Raw genomic sequence first — 17,174 nt, forward strand, 5'->3', positions numbered from 1 at the left:
CTCTTACCCAAGAGGCATTAGACTGAGTGTTTCTGTGTTTCTTCATGTGGCACTTAAGAAGGAAATGTTGACAATCCTCTTGCAGATCACAGATCAGTGGCTTTGGCTACCTGGAGGACAATATGATTGTCGTCACCATTCTGTCCTATGAATGCAAACTACAAATATCCGGGATGGTCTATCTTCTGTGAGGGATAAGTCCCTCATCTTATAAATTGTTATGTGTTTTATCTGATGTTGCCTGATTTTTGTTGTGTGCCCGTTATAGAATTTATATGTGTGGGGTGGGCACCTCACTAGACTATTCGATAAAGTTCATAAATCAGCAGCCTCCTTTTTGCGATAATGTTCTACTTGTGTATTGAACCATACAAAGACTTAAAGGGGCACCAAACTTAAAGTATAAAGCCTATCGGAGCACCACTTAGAAGATGAGGTACTCATATACTTCCTACCTATGTTAAGGATTCTGGAGGTTGTTACAGCTAGTGATAAGATGGGTAAAGTAGTGATAATTAAAGGGGTATTCCCATCTCCAAGATCCTATCCCAATATGTAGCAGGTGTAATAATAATAATATTAGCAAATACCTCCAATTAGAAATGTAGTACAGTTCTTCTGATTTGCTAAGTCACTTACCCCATGTGCAGGGCATTGCAGTAGCTTAGGTATCTATGGTTACAACCAATCATAGTGACATTTAGTTAGTTGTTAGTGCTCGTAACCATGGATACCTAAGCTACTTCATTCACCTGCACATGGGGTAAGCAACATTGTGAATCAGAAGAACTATACTACATTTCTAATTGGAACTATTTCATAATATTATTATTACACCTATTACATAATGGGATAGGATCTTGGAGATGGGAATACCCTTTTAAGGCAGACATTTTTTATAGATTTCCAGATAAATTGTATGGGTGTGTCCTGACTTTCCACCCATGGTAAATGTTGGCAGAAAGAAGGATCATACATGTTGAATTTTATCATGCCCAATCTATTAGTTTTCAGGGAAGATTAGCCATTGCCAGAAGCAGCTGGCAGCGGCTTACCCCATTAATAATACATGCACGTTCAGCCAAGTGTGCATGTGTATGGGAGGTCGGTAGCGGCAGCTGTCAGCCAAAAGATATCCCTCCTGACCTGCTTCCTTGCAAAATTAAGTTATTGTTTACGGAGTTGTTAAAAGATCGCAACGGCTCAATGGTCTCTGGCCGCAGCGTGTGAACGCAGCAGATATCTTTAAAGGAGCCCTGCACCTGTGTCCATTGCATGACAAGGACTGATTTCCATACTCTGATTGCTGTCAATAATTGGTCAACTTCTAAAGATTTTGACAACTTTGGCAAAATTATTCCAAAATGCAGATTACCAAATTGCAGACTGGAATCACACGTGCAGTTTTTCATCTGTAGTTTTGATTCTCCTTTTTTTGATCCAAAGCCAGAAGTGGATCCAGCAGGAAGGAGAGGTGTACGTACGTCCTCTTTATTTCCAATTTCTTTGGAATACACTTCTGGCTTTTGCTCAAAAATTGCATGTGTAACTCCAGCCTAGAGCATTTTCTTTATTTCTTTCACTTCCCTTGGCACTATATATCATAGACAGGGCTGCCTATTGTTTGGGCACCCCTCCCCCATCCATTGTTAATCCTTCTGCATTTTTTATCCATTAATTGATTTTTTTTTCTTTCATTTATCTCTTCTCTGCCAATTAACTCTCTACATACTACATTAAATACAAAAGATGCGTGAGCCTAAACAGCTTCATATACATAATTAAAGGAGATCAGCCCCCTCTGTTTTTTTACTAAATAACTGTATTCTTCATGAAATAGCAGTTCTGGATCACTTTTTCTTAGAACTCTGTGTTGTGCTTTTTCTCTGTAATTCCTCCTGGAAATGTATGAAAAAGTTGACAATTAGGGGTTACTATTACCCTTGTCATAGGGGTGTGTTCCTGTATGGCTGCACTGATTGGACAGTGTCAGAGGGTGCAGGGACACACCCTCAACCTGTAACATCTAGTTCTTAATTGATTCATTAATTTCTAAGAAATAACGGAGGAACGGCACAGGATGCAATTATAAGAGAAGATGTTCCCGAATTGTTATGTTATGGGGAAAACAATGATTTCCTAAAACTTAAATGTTAGAAGAGGCGACATTTTCTTGAAATTAGTGAAATACATAATAGGAACATTGGACTATTCTATTTTTTGTAATAATTTTTTATTATAGGGAGATGTCCACCCCTGCAATATCTTATACTAAAAATTGGATTTGTGTCTATAGATTCTATGCAGACTTATTTGTATCCATGGTAACAGACTACAAACAAATCCTTTGTAGTCTGATCCTGCCATGACACTCCCTTCTTTCTGTCCTACATGTTAGAGGGGTCTTTTTTATTGGCTTGGGAACAAACAAATCATTAGAAACAAAAAATGGATGCAACTAGGATGACACCTGAGAGTAAAATCAGTCTGTTTCTAAAATTCACTCAGACCCATTTTTTTTTTCACGGAAGCAATTCGCAAGCATTTCAATTTGCATCTGTGTTACACTGATCCCCATTGACTTGTATGGCCGAGTCTGAACCGCTAACACGACTCAGAATAGGACCTGCCGTGAGTCTCACAGATCTTACGCTCGGATCTGTGATTTTCACGTATGAGTGTTATCGATCCATAAAAGTCTACGGGTCCATGTGCCGTCTGAGAAAAAACTACATGTGTGAATATAGCCTTACTAACACATTCAGCCACTTAGTGAGAAGCAAAGGACAAATAGAAGAAAGCTGGGCTACCTGATCAAACCACACAGTTTGCTTGTAGTCTGTTACCATAGAGAAATATAGGTGTGTAAAGGAGCTGTAGACACAAAATGATAGATTTTTAATTAAGACAGTTTGCAAAGTTGCATTATTTTTCATCTCGGATACATTGATACAAAAGGTAAAATTGGTTGAGAGGTGAACATAGCCTTTGTGATACATGGAGAACAGAATATATTGAGTTTTTTTGACTTCTTATGGTTGAGGTCCATACGTTTGACAGCTTGAAGGAGTTGTCCAGGAGTAGATAAAAAGGTCTGAGGTTTCCAGAAACAACACCACTCTTGTTCATAGATGTTATCTGATAGTGCAGCTCATCATCAAATGAGTAGTAGAATGCCTATGAACACGAGTTACTCTAATTCTAGAAATAAAGGACGTTTTATCTAATTTTATACCCCTCTCCCAGCCTCAGAGAACATCCAGTTAATCTTTTATAATAGTTGGAGTCCTATAGCCGCCCTCCAAAGCGGATGAGTCAGATGCACAGACAAATAAGTTCTTGATGGGAAATAATACATCAAGTAAGTGAATGAATCAGCTCACGAGTCAATGGTAAATAAAGACAGACTGTGCTCGGATCAGCGAGAGCAGATGCCGCCGGATCCTGACACTATCGGAAGGACTTTATCAGGTCTACCTTCCGAAAAGCAGATGTAGATCATTGGGTATTTCTATACTTTTATCTCATGTTAGCGCCAGTGTCACTTACATACTGATTGATGGGTTCGGCCAACAGTCCCCTGGAATGGCGCCAGCACGGGAGGTGAGTATAGGCTTTTTTATTTTATCGAGGCCAAACATTTAAATCAAGAAGGGGTTGTCCAAGTAGTGGACAACCCCTTTAAGGATCCTATATGTCCAATTTCAGACTGAGGTTCCTTTTGTTCTCTAAGACATAAGCCGCCAGCGGAAGTGTCTGGTAGCGGCGCTCCCATAGAAAACACAGGGCCCTCGGCAGAGCGAGCACTCTTGTGATGGGAGTCAGGCGAGAGATAGCTCCTGGTCAACAGCCATCTAAGGTGTATGGAAAGGGGGGTCCTTTACAGAAAGTCTTCCATTAGCATCTATTTCTGTATTTACTTCAGTGGTAAAAATAACCAAAAGGCAGGTCACCATTTTATTTTGCCAACGGATAGAACAATATAGCAAACTATTTTATTCTGGCTGGCAGAATGCCGAATATGGATGATCCACGGTGACATTACCCGGCCGTCAAAAATCACATTTGTCAAGAGACCCATTCTTTTTCTGAAAATTTCCAGGTAACTGACCCTCAGAAGGGGTGGGTTTATCAAAATTACGCCCAAAAGTGGGTATCTTAGGGGAGTATAGGGATTTAACATGGGAGCTATTATTAAGGGAGTTGTCTGATCAAACACGATCAATACAAGCAGCGGATTTTGGCCAGTCAGGCATTGAAGTAATATTACATGTTGGCCATTCACCTGAATGACCATCGATATCATAAAGTGACGTTTTGGGTTTTAGAAGGGGGTCCCAAGCAGTGGGTACAATGACAATCATTGTCTTCATAAGACATCCCCTTTAATCTGGCAATATACAAATATACTGGTGTTTCACGCAACAGATTTAATAGGGATCATGTGCCGAAGTCACACGGCCTCTGTAGAAAGCATAGTTTTGATTTGATCACTAGAATGGTGACTGACACACCGGTTGCTAAGGATACACTCCTTAGCAACCAAACTCTTTCCAGGACTGAATTCCTGTGTTTCGCAAACTAGGCCTCAAAATAACTTTCCCATTTACTTCAAGAAGGGACATTCTCCAGTAAAATGGAGGTGGAGACTCAAATGTCCCATCATTTTTTTTTTTCTTCAGTTGTTGCTAAGTATGAATGCATAGAGACTAGTCCGATGACTGAAGTCTTCAATACATACCAGACATCATTCACAGCTTGGAATCCGCCATATTTTCTCTATGACCCCTGTCTGCATTGATCACATTTTTTTGTAAAAATAAAAGGCAGAGTTCTTGTGATTTTTATTCCTCATGGTTTTTAAGATGTCTGCTTTCAGTCATTCAAGGGGAACCTTCAGAAAAATAAGAAAAAATGTTTTAAACAATGGAGAATCCCATTAAAGGACGGCAAACACAGATCTCAGTTATAGGACAAGCGATCAGATAATCGCAGGTTCAAGTGTCCTATGGGGAGCTAAAAGAAATAAGAAAGAAAAATGTTTGAATCACGCCCCCCTTTGAAAACATAAAAAAACTGTAAAACCTAGAAATATCTATAAAAAGTCCGATTTATCAAAATACAAATTTATCCAACTCTTAAAGAAGAAAGCTAGAATTGTCAATTTTAAGTTGCCGCTCCTCTCAGCAAAAATGGAAAAAAAAGTTTTGAAAACAACATATCTACCCTAAACTGGTACCAATAAAAACAGCGCAACGCCACAAAAACAAACCAAGCCCTTACACAGCTCCATTGATGAAAAAATAAAGAAGAAAGTCTCAGAAAATGGCGAGATAAAGCTAATTTTTTTTTTACAAATTTCAGTTTTTTTCCACCACTTAAAAAAAATCTGTGTAAGTTTGGTGTCTCCTTAATCATGCTGACCTGAAGAATCATGCTACCATGGCATTTTTACTGCTAGACGAATGCTTTAAAAATAAAAAAAAAATGGCGAAATTTAATTTATTGCACTGCAATTTTTATTCTTGTATTCCAGTACATTGTATGAAAACATAAATAAATGGCATCATTCAAAATTACAATTCATGCTGCAAAAAAAAAAAAAAAGCTACATCGACAGAAAGAAAAAAAATATGACTCTCAGAATAAGGGGAGGAAAAAACAAAAGTGGTCTGTGATGGGAAGGGGGTAATACCTGCGTCTAGTTCTAAATACATGATCCCAAAAATTTACATGAAAGAAGACTTGAATCCTTGTACCTGGTGACGTAATCGCATTACATCAATGATTATATAAGATTTTATTAATGGATATTTCCAGACTTTAGTAGAAGCTTTTCAGTTTTCTTTTACAGGGTCACGACGTAATGAGTCCATGACCAGATGCAGTCCCGGGCAACACTGACAACATCGAATTCTAGGAATAGACGATATCGCTTCTTGGATGTTTAAACCTTTAACCTAGATAGAGTCAGGATCTGCTCTGTGAATGGCTCCTGTCCATGTATGTGTCTCCGACATTGACTAATTCAAAGAATAATTACCCATGCAGCCTCGATTCCTGGGATTATGTTTGTCCTTGATGCAAGACATATTTGCTATTTTTATCCAAGGTCCCTTCAATTTAAAGAACCAGGGAAATCTTACCAGCTCCGAATGTGTAGACCAGGGGTCTCAAACACGCGGCCCGCGGGCACATAGACCCCGTAACGATCGCGGCTCTCTCCAGCGGCCGCCGACATCAGCGCTGTAATGCAGTGTATTGCTGCGCAGAGACCGGCTCTCTGCACAGCAATACCAGTGTCAGCCGCCGGCCTATCAGAGGCCAGCAGCTGACATCTGCATCCCAGCACAGCAGCGTATGATGTCACTGCCTTGCGCAGATGTCAGCTGTTGGCCTCTGATAGGCCGGCGGCTGACACTGGTATTGCTGTGCAGAGAGCCGGTCTCTGCGCGGCAATACACTGCATTACAGCGCTGATGTCGGCGGCTGCTGGAGAGAGCCGCGATCGTTATGGGGTCTGTGCCTTCAGGCCACAGGTGCAGAAAGGACGCCGAGGGAACGGAGGACAGGTGAGAATCTTTTGTTTTTCTCTGTCATGTGAAATACAGCACAGGGGACGTGTGCTCAGTATGGTGGGGGGGGCACTGTGCGTAGTATGGGGGGACGGGGACCCTGAGCGCAGTATGGGGGACGGGGACCCTGTGCAAAGTATGGCGGGACGGGGACCCTGTGCGCAGTATGGGGGGACGGAGACCTTGTGCGCAGTATGGGGGGACGGGGACCCTGTGCGCAGTATGGGGGGACGGGGACCCTGTGCGCAGTATGGGGGGGACCCTGTGTGCAGTATGGGGGGGACCTGGATGGGAGACATGTCTGCAAGATAAGGACCAGGATGGAGGACCATGTCTGCAATATGGGGGACCTGGATGGGGGACCATGTCTGCAATATGGGGGACTATGTCTGCAATATGGGGGACCTGGATGGGGGACCATGTCTGCAATATGGGGGACGTGGATGGGAGACCATGTCTGCAATATGGGGGACCATGTCTGCAATATGGGGGACCTGGATGGGAGACCATGTCTGCAATATGGGGACCATGTCTGCAATATGGGGACCATGTCTGCAATATGGGGGACCTGGATGGGAGACCATGTCTGCAATATGGGGGACCTGGATGGGAGACCATGTCTGCAATGTGGGGGACCTGGATGGGAGACCAGGACTGCAATATGGGGGACCTGGATGGGAGACCATGTCTGCAATATGAAGGACCTGGATGGGAGACCATGTCTGCAATATGGGGGACCTGGATGGGAGACCATGTCTGCAATATGAAGGACCTGGATGGGAGACCATGTCTGCAATATGGGGGACCTGGATGGGGGACCATGTCTGCAATATGGGGGACCTGGATGGGAGACCATGTCTGCAATATGGGGGACCTGGATGGGAGACCATGTCTGCAATGTGGGGGACCTGGATGGGAGACCATGTCTGCAATGTGGCGGACCTGGATGGGAGACCATGTCTGCAATATGGGGGACCTGGATGGGAGACCATGTCTGCAATATGAAGGACCTGGATGGGAGACCATGTCTGCAATATGGGGGACCTGGATGGGGGACCATGTCTGCAATATGAAGGACCTGGATGGGAGACCATGTCTGCAAGATGAGGACCAGTTCAAAAGGTGTATAGAAAATAAAATGGTATCACTAAAAATATCACTTTGTCATGCAAATAATGCGGCCCCCCAAATTAAATATTTTTCTGTGTGCGGCCCATATGCCCAGCTGAGTTTGAGACCCCTGGTTTAGACTATAGGACCTTGTTATAAGACCACCTCTGTATCCTGCCTCAACTGGTACCCCCCTGCCATCTTTTCATGACCAATCCTACCCAGGAATCCCAGGTGTGTCCAGATGTCAGCGCTAAGGTTGGACTTCCATCTCGAGTCATCTATGTCGCCAAGAAGTAAAAATAGGAAATGATGGAAATTGGTGTCACCATAATAGTAGAACGTGTAGATGCCCAGACTAAGGTTAGTCATTTATAGGTTCTTTTCAGATGTAGCATTCACAATGTTCTCTACAGTCGGTGTAATCTGAGTGGCGGCACATTTGTAAATGCTTCATTTTACAATTTACCTCTTCTCTAGATCAGGCGTAATTGTGTTCTGCAGTCTGGCTGCTTCACCAGCGTTTGATTAAGAAGGATTTGTATTGTTCCTGTGTCTCTCTGCACAGAACATTACTTTCTCTCCGCAGAGTAAATACGTGAAGGCTGAAGGGTTAATAAACCAATTCTTGCAGGGCTTCGAAATGGCAGATCTTCATTAACTTTACAATTGACGGGCTGAAGATAGATACTGAGTCCTCACCGACGGTAATATGGCGAGAAGAGGCAGTAGACGTGCCATCAATATACTTAGCTTCATTATCAAACTTTTTTCGTATTTTTCTTTTGGGTGATTTTGTCTTTTTTTCTGACTAATTACCTATGTTGCACCTTTTTTGAGCCCTTTTCCACTTTTCTTTTTTTGTTCATCGATTAGCTAGTTCCAGACGTTAGAGATCCAGGTGCACACGACCAATGTCTCGCCATCCAATTTTTTCCTCGGACTTCCTACCACCCTGAAAAGAAAAACATTTTTGAATTTGAGCTAAATTTGGAGCCAAATCCATAAGTTGCAAAAGAAAAGACAAGAGGAAAAAACGATGCAGAAAAAAAACAAAAACGCAAATGATGACTAGAGGCCCCAAGTTATCAATGGTGGCTTCTGGACAATTTCCAACACAGTTTCCCATTGGTATAAAACCACAGAGCTGAGCTTTAAATTAACTTGTCGGATTCCTGATGATCGTACGATTGTGTGACATGAGGGAAAACATCCTTGTATGTCCATTATGGCGCTAAACCACTGATGGTCACTCACATACCACTATTAGAAGACGCAAAGCCAAAAGAGCAGACCAAAATGATGTAACTATGACTATGATATGAGAGACACCTCTAATTTGAGAGCTAACAGCAACATGAGGAGCATTGGTAGCTCTGGCGCAATATTGTAGGGGAAGCTTGTAACTGGTCCTACAAGACCACCCTAGATGCTTCATATCCCTTTCGAAAACCCTGAATTCCTCCCAGCTGCTCCCTAACAATTCTGACCCTGGTCCTGCCAGTTCATCCATACAATATACCATCTCGGCCTCAGCATCTGGCTCCCGGCTAGTTATAGTGCACGAGAATGATGTGATTTGTGCAGAATACAGATGACGGTAACAGCAATCAAATCATGTCCATGAGCTACATCTGTTTTATAATCCGGCCCGGCCGAGGGTCATCATCACCTATTTAGAAATAGACTTTTGGAAATTACCCAGGATGCAACCTCTGTCCTGAGACATTAACGCAAATGGAGCCATCTCTGTCAGTGAAGAGCATTTTGTGCTCCATTTTATATCTAGTTGCTGAAAATCATATTCCAGGAAAAAAAAATACCATTACGTGTTGTCATCTCGCTTCACACCAACTGCCGGTGCTAGCTTCCCGTAGACGAGGTAAGGCGATGGTGAAGGCATGGGTGAGAAATGATCTATGTGTTATGGACTCAACAGAAGCTAATGTGTGACGTGGAGAAAAGATCAAAGAAAGTGAGGAAGAGAAGAACGGGCGAGAGGAGGGCGATGGAAGACAGACACCCCAGACTATTTTAGGCACCAGTCATAGTCATAAGAGCCATTCTTGCTGGAACTGTCCAGAATTTTCAGAAACAACCCTTTCAAATATGTACATGTTTTGTCTAAAAAGTTGGGTTTAGGTCAACCCCTACCAAAAATGGGTGTTCCCATCTAGTTTTGGATGTTCCTGGGGACAAGACATAAATGTCTTGAGTTTACCAATGTTGGTATGTATGCCTAGACTTCTTTAGCTTCAAAGACATAAATAGACAGGAATTGCAATGATGCCCTTGGAGAAAGGGTCCCCAGTTCTAGTTGGCCCCAACCCCTTTACTACTGGGTGGTAAGACCTTTGTAAGGCTTCATCATTAGCAAGGAAAGTTGGGAAACTGGCTCAATAGTCAAAGGTCATAGAGGGTTAAACAAATGCCAAGAATATCTGGTCTGGGTGGTAAATTCCAGTACCATAATTGTGGGTCCCTTTTTATCCTGTGCTATGGAGCCCACTATCTTTAATGGCCCCCAAGAAAGAGAATAACCTACTGTAACGGGTCCGGGAGGCGGAACCTCTGAGCTACTATACAAGGGGGCGGCCCTTGTAAGGGAGCGGGTGGCAGTCTCTGGGTGAACGGACAGGGAGTTACGGCAAGTGATCAGGGCAGTCTCTGGGTAAGGGGTAGGTACGACCTGTGATGGCAGAGCCTCCGGGTAGGCTAGCAGGCAGATGGTAGATGTGTGCTCCCAGGTGAGCAAGCGAGAGTCTCTGGAATAGCAGGTGGTCACGGCACGTGACGGCGGAACCTCCGGGCTGGCAGGCAGGTAGGTAACGGAGAAGCGCTCCCAGGTGAGCGGGCAAGAGTCTCTGGAATAGCTGGTGGTCACCGCACGTGACAACGGGACCTCCGGGCTGGCAAGCAGGCAGGTAACGGAGATGCGCTCCCAGGTGAGCGGGCAAGAGTCTCTGAGATAGCTGGTGGTCACAGCACGTGACAACGGAGCCTCCGGGCTGGCAAGCAGGCAGATAACGGAGAAGCGCTCCCAGGTGAGCGGGCAAGCTGGTCCATAGACAGACTGACCGGAGTAGTAAGGCAGACCGTCGGACCTCAGGCAAGCAGGCAGGTAGCTGATATGCGCTCCCAGGTGAGCGGGCAGGCTGGTCCTTTAGACAGACTGACAGGAGTAGTAAGGCAGACCGTCGGACCTCAGGCTGGCAGACAGGTAACAAGTATACAGGCAGGAATCAGGCAGGTAACTAGCAGGAAACTGGCAGGTAACTGGCAACGGGACCTGAGGGCTGAAGCACAGGTGAGACACAGGTGCAAACAACATTGCTCGGGCACCTCCATTTTGGAGGAGGTGCCTTATATATGATGAAGTCCTCCGGCCATTGGCCGGGGACTCCTTAGGACGGCGCGCGCGGCCCCTTTAAGAGGAGGGGAGCGCGCGCGCGCGCGCCCTAAGCACAGGGGCCGGGAAGGAGCGCGCGCTGAGAGCAGAGCGGGAGGAGGACGCCGGGAAGGAGCGCGCGCTGACAGCAGAGCGGGGAGAGGACGCCGGGCACGGAGCAGAGCGGTGAGGGGAGCAGCGTCCCTGCCTAGCAGAGGGCAGGGACGCCAGCGCTACAGTACCCCCCCCTTTAGGCCCCCCCTTTTTTAGGCCAGACAGAAATTTAGCTAGGATGAGAGGGGCATGGATGTTCTCCCGGGGCTCCCACGTTCTCTCCTCAGGACCAAACCCCTTCCAATCTACCAGAAAAAAGGTCTTTCCTCTTACCCTTTTGGTGGCAAGAATGTTCTCTACCTCAAACTCGTCCTCAGCAGAAACCGGAGCAGGAGGCGTACCTGTAGACTTGGAAAAAGAGTTAAGCACCACAGGTTTGAGGAGAGACACATGGAAGGAGTTAGGGATCCGTAAGTTGGCCGGGAGTTTCAATTTATAGGCCACCGGGTTGATCTGACTGATGACCTCCAGTGGGCCGATGAACCGAGGCCCTAACTTATAGGAAGGGATCTTGAGCCGGACATATTTGGACGAGAGCCAGACTTTATCCCCAGGGCGGAATTGAGGAGGGTCCAGACGTTTTTTGTCAGCGTGTCTTTTCATACGCTCGGATGACAGAAGGAGTGCGGACCGGGTACTCTCCCATATGGAGGAAAATTTGTTAACAAGAGATTCCGCAGCCGGATTGTCCGCCGAGGTGGAGACGGGAAACGGGATCCGAGGATGCTGACCGTAGACTACAAAAAATGGGGATTTGGAGGAAGACTCGCTCTCGTGATTGTTGTACGAGAATTCGGCCCATGGCAGGAGATCCACCCAGTCAGAATGGTGGGCATTAACGAAGTGCCGAAGGTAACTGGTCAGGTTCTGATTGATCCGCTCCACTTGACCATTAGACTGTGGGTGGTAAGCGGAGGAGAAGTCCAGGGTGACGTCCAGCAATTTACAAGTGGCTCTCCAGAAACGGGAAGTGAACTGTACCCCACGATCCGACACGATGTGACGGGGCAGGCCATGAAGACGGAAGATGTGGCGGATAAAGTCTTTAGCCAGCTCGGGTGCAGACGGAAGACCTGGCAGTGGAATGAAGTGAGCCATCTTGGAGAAGCGGTCAGCGACCACCCAAATGACCGTACAACCGGCAGAGACGGGTAGATCAGTAATGAAGTCCATCGCTATATGCTGCCAGGGGGCAGCAGGTACTGGCAGAGGTAGGAGGCGGCCGGCCGGCAGGTGTCTCGGAACTTTGTTGCGGGCGCAGGACACACAGGCAGAAACAAAGTCTATTACATCCTTGTGAAGGTTAGGCCACCAGTAGTGCCGGGTAATAAGCTGGAGGGTCTTTTTCTGACCGGCGTGGCCAGCTAGTTTAGAAGAATGACCCCAGTGTAGGATCTTCTCCCGATCAGGTACTGGTACGAACGTCTTACCAGGAGGAAGACGATTTAGACTCACGGGAGCCACCTGCATTACTCTGGCGGGATCGATGATATGTTTCGGATCCTCCTCAAGATCAGACACCAGAAAGGACCGAGACAAGGCGTCCGCCTTGACGTTTTTGTCAGCCGGGCGAAAATGAAGGACAAAATCAAAACGAGCAAAAAACAAGGACCACCGGGCTTGGCGCGGGTTAAGTCTCTGGGCATGCTGGAGGTAAGCCAAGTTCTTGTGGTCAGTGTAAATTATTACCGGGTGAAGAGCCCCCTCGAGCAGGTAACGCCACTCCTCCAATGCCAGTTTGATGGCCAATAACTCTCGGTCTCCTATGGAATAGTTGCGCTCAGAGGAGGAGAAGAGTTTAGAGAAGAAGCCACAAGTTACCATCCTCCCGGAAGATGATTTTTGAGTAAGTACCGCTCCGGCTCCAGAGGAGGAGGCGTCAACTTCCAGGAAGAACTGTTTGTTGCCATCTGGGCGATGCAGCACCGGGGCGGAAGAGAAGGCCTGTTTAAGGGAAAGAAAGGCCTCCTCTGCTTCGGGTGGCCACTCTTTGGGATTAGTACCTTTACGGGTGAGCGCAGAAATTGGGGCCGTCCGGGAAGAGAAGTGTGGTATGAAGAGGCGGTAGTAGTTGGCGAAGCCCAGGAATCGCTGAATGGCCTTCAACCCCTCCGGTCGGGGCCATTTCTCGATGGCAGACAGTTTCTCAGGATCCATTTGTAGGCCGGTCTGAGAGATAATGTAGCCCAGAAACGGAAGCGAGGTCTGCTCAAAGAGGCACTTCTCAAATTTAGCGTAGAGATGGTTCCGCCTTAGCCTGAGCAGGACCTGACGAACGTCCCTCCGGTGAGTCTGGAGATCCGGAGAGAAGACCAAGATGTCGTCCAGGTACACCACTACGCAGGAGTAGAGAAGGTCCCGGAAGATGTCATTGACCAACTCCTGAAAGACGGCAGGAGCGTTACAGAGACCAAAGGGCATTACCAGGTATTCATAGTGGCCGTCCCGGGTGTTGAATGCCGTTTTCCATTCATCCCCCTGACGAATACGAACCAGGTTGTACGCCCCACGAAGGTCCAGTTTGGTGAAGATCCTAGCCCCCCTCAGGCGATCAAATAATTCTGGAATGAGCGGGAGGGGGTACTTATTCTTCACCGTGATCAGGTTTAGGCCTCTATAGTCTATACAGGGACGGAGAGAGCCGTCCTTCTTTTTGACGAAAAAGAAGCCTGCTCCCGCCGGGGAGGTAGATTTCCGGATGAATCCTCTGGCCAGATTCTCCTCAATATATTCGGACATTGACCGGGTCTCAGCAGCGGATAAAGGATAGATACGCCCACGGGGAGGAGTAGTACCGGGTAGCAGATCGATGGGACAGTCGTATGGTCTATGTGGTGGTAATGTCTCTGCCTCCTTTTTATTAAAGACATCTGCATAAGACCAATAAGGAATCGGAAGTCCAGGTAGATTAGCTGGGGTAGGAGAGGGACGGACGGGATGGACGGGAACCAGGCAGGTTTTATGACAGTCTTGTCCCCAGCGAAGGACCTCTCCGGTTTGCCAGTCTAGCACGGGTGCATGTCTCTGGAGCCAGGGCAGACCTAGCAAGAGGGCGTGAGAGAGTCCAGGCAGAACATGAAAGGAGATACTTTCAGAATGCAGCATTCCCACCTGCAGGGTAATGGATTCGGTGATGAGTTGAATGGGGCGAGGTAAGAGGCCCCCATCCACGGCAGCGACAGACAAGGGTACAGCCAGAGGTTTGGTGGGGATGCGGTATTTCTCAACCAGGGACTGTGAAATAAGGTTCCCGGCTGCTCCAGAGTCAAGTTGGGCTAGTTCGAAATAACGGTTCTCCCCGTAGATGATCGAAACTGACAACAGCAGGGATGGAGAGGATTTATTCTTGTCTAGGTGGACCTCTCTGAGCGAACCTAGACACAGGCGTTTCCCGACCTCTCCGGGCAGGCACGGATCCGGTGCTCCTTACTGCCACAGTAGAAGCAGCTCCCCTCGGCACGGCGTGAGTCCTGACAGGTTTTGACCATCTTGGTCTGGTCGACCTGCATAGGCTCAGGAGAGTGTACCTGGGGAGAGATGGAGGGAATGACGGGTTTCTGGAAAGTAGGAGCTAAACGTGGAATCCTTCTCTCACGGGTGACCTCTTTGGCACGCTCCTGGAACCGTAGGTCAATCCGGGTGGCAAGGGTTATTAGATCATCGAGAGAGGTAGGAATGTCCCGACCAGCAAGTTCATCTTTAATACGACCGGACAGACCCTCCCAGAAGACGGATACCAGAGCGTCGTTATCCCAGGCCAGCTCCGAGGCAAGGGTGCGGAACCGTATGGCATATTGGCCCACGGTGAGACCCTCCTGACGGAGGCGTAGCAGAGAGGATGCGGATGAGGTCTTCCGTCCGGGTTCGTCGAAGACTTTCCGGAAAGCCGAGAGAAAAGCAGGCAAGTTGGACACCAGGGGGTCTCCTCTCTCCCATAGAGGATTTAGCCAGGCCAGGGCCTCCCCGGTGAGATGGGACATGATAAAGGCAATTTTGGCCCGGTCGGAATTAAACTGATGGGACAAAAGTTCAAAGTGCAGGGTGCACTGATTTATGAAGCCCCGAGCCTGGACGGGGTCGCCTCCGAAGCGAGGAGGTGCAGAAAGCCGGGGTCCGGGGTAGGATACCATAGTATTAGTGGGCAGCGGAGCTGCCGGATTGCAGGATATGGCACTGGCGGAGGTTGTTGGTGGATCAGACAGAGTGTTCAGGCGAGTATTAACATTCCGCAGGTGACCCAGGATGGCCTCCTGTTGGGACCTCTGACGGGACAGTTCAAGACAGAGGTCCGAGAGCGAGGGAGCTTGGGTGCCACCGGGTTCCATGGCCCGAGCAAACTGTAACGGGTCCGGGAGGCGGAACCTCTGAGCTACTATACAAGGGGGCGGCCCTTGTAAGGGAGCGGGTGGCAGTCTCTGGGTGAACGGACAGGGAGTTACGGCAAGTGATCAGGGCAGTCTCTGGGTAAGGGGTAGGTACGACCTGTGATGGCAGAGCCTCCGGGTAGGCTAGCAGGCAGATGGTAGATGTGTGCTCCCAGGTGAGCAAGCGAGAGTCTCTGGAATAGCAGGTGGTCACGGCACGTGACGGCGGAACCTCCGGGCTGGCAGGCAGGTAGGTAACGGAGAAGCGCTCCCAGGTGAGCGGGCAAGAGTCTCTGGAATAGCTGGTGGTCACCGCACGTGACAACGGGACCTCCGGGCTGGCAAGCAGGCAGGTAACGGAGATGCGCTCCCAGGTGAGCGGGCAAGAGTCTCTGAGATAGCTGGTGGTCACAGCACGTGACAACGGAGCCTCCGGGCTGGCAAGCAGGCAGATAACGGAGAAGCGCTCCCAGGTGAGCGGGCAAGCTGGTCCATAGACAGACTGACCGGAGTAGTAAGGCAGACCGTCGGACCTCAGGCAAGCAGGCAGGTAGCTGATATGCGCTCCCAGGTGAGCGGGCAGGCTGGTCCTTTAGACAGACTGACAGGAGTAGTAAGGCAGACCGTCGGACCTCAGGCTGGCAGACAGGTAACAAGTATACAGGCAGGAATCAGGCAGGTAACTAGCAGGAAACTGGCAGGAAACTGGCAGGTAACTGGCAACGGGACCTGAGGGCTGAAGCACAGGTGAGACACAGGTGCAAAACAACATTGCTCGGGCACCTCCATTTTGGAGGAGGTGCCTTATATATGATGAAGTCCTCCGGCCATTGGCCGGGGACTCCTTAGGACGGCGCGCGCGGCCCCTTTAAGAGGAGGGGAGCGCGCGCCCTAAGCACAGGGGCCGGGAAGGAGCGCGCGCTGAGAGCAGAGCGGGAGGAGGACGCCGGGAAGGAGCGCGCGCTGACAGCAGAGCGGGGAGAGGACGCCGGGCACGGAGCAGAGCGGTGAGGGGAGCAGCGTCCCTGCCTAGCAGAGGGCAGGGACGCCAGCGCTACACCTACTCATTTAGGATGTCTCACATTTCTCCGGGGGTCTCCAAAAAACATTCTGGGAGAGTAAAGCCCCCCATAAACATTAGACTAATGAGGGACGCATTTGTAGGTATCGACAGTTTTGGCTGACACCCTAATGTGTATGGGTATGTCAGATTTCGAACAACGGATCGCTTTGTTCTCCCTTAGATAATCCGCCAGCAGAGAAGTCTGTCTGAAGATTTCTCAAAGAGAACACGAGCGCTCGCCCTGAGAGAGTTCTCGTGTATGGAAGAGACAGCTGTCGGCCGAACGCTCGGCCAAAGTATCATTAGGTCAACAGACATCTAATGTGTATAGGGGGGCTTAAGCAAAACTGATTTCTACTGAATACAGTGAATCCACCTTTTTGATCTGGCAGGAGACCAAACTTTAAAGGGAATCTATCACATTGTTCATACAGTCCAATTTACAGGCAGCAGATTGTAGAGCAAGAGAAACTGAGCGGATTGATATATAGGTTTGTGGGAAATAATTCAGTGTAAATATACTTATTTTTTAATCTTAGGTTTGGGAGTCCAGTAGGTGG

General features: G+C 47.9%; 1 long non-coding RNA gene across 2 annotated transcripts in view; it reads right to left on the minus strand.

Moving 5' to 3' along the window:
- Positions 1-2,375: 2,375 nt before the first annotated feature.
- The window catches only part of LOC141162283 (uncharacterized), a 107,364-nt gene continuing 92,565 nt past the window's right edge, over positions 2,376-17,174 (minus strand). Inside the window, exons 4-5 of one of the 2 annotated variants that reach the window (XR_012250757.1) lie at positions 8,505-8,640; positions 2,376-4,894 (exon numbers count right to left, since the gene is read on the minus strand). This is a non-coding gene — a long non-coding RNA (uncharacterized lncRNA). Of the gene's footprint in view, positions 4,895-7,491; positions 8,641-17,174 lie in introns of those variants that run through there. The other variant, XR_012250756.1, reaches the window with a different exon arrangement.

The sequence above is a fragment of the Phyllobates terribilis genome, unplaced genomic scaffold, assembly GCF_046119375.1.
Source record: "Phyllobates terribilis strain yellow unplaced genomic scaffold, ASM4611937v1 Scaffold_9__5_contigs__length_417890890, whole genome shotgun sequence".
NCBI lineage: Eukaryota > Metazoa > Chordata > Amphibia > Anura > Dendrobatidae > Phyllobates > Phyllobates terribilis.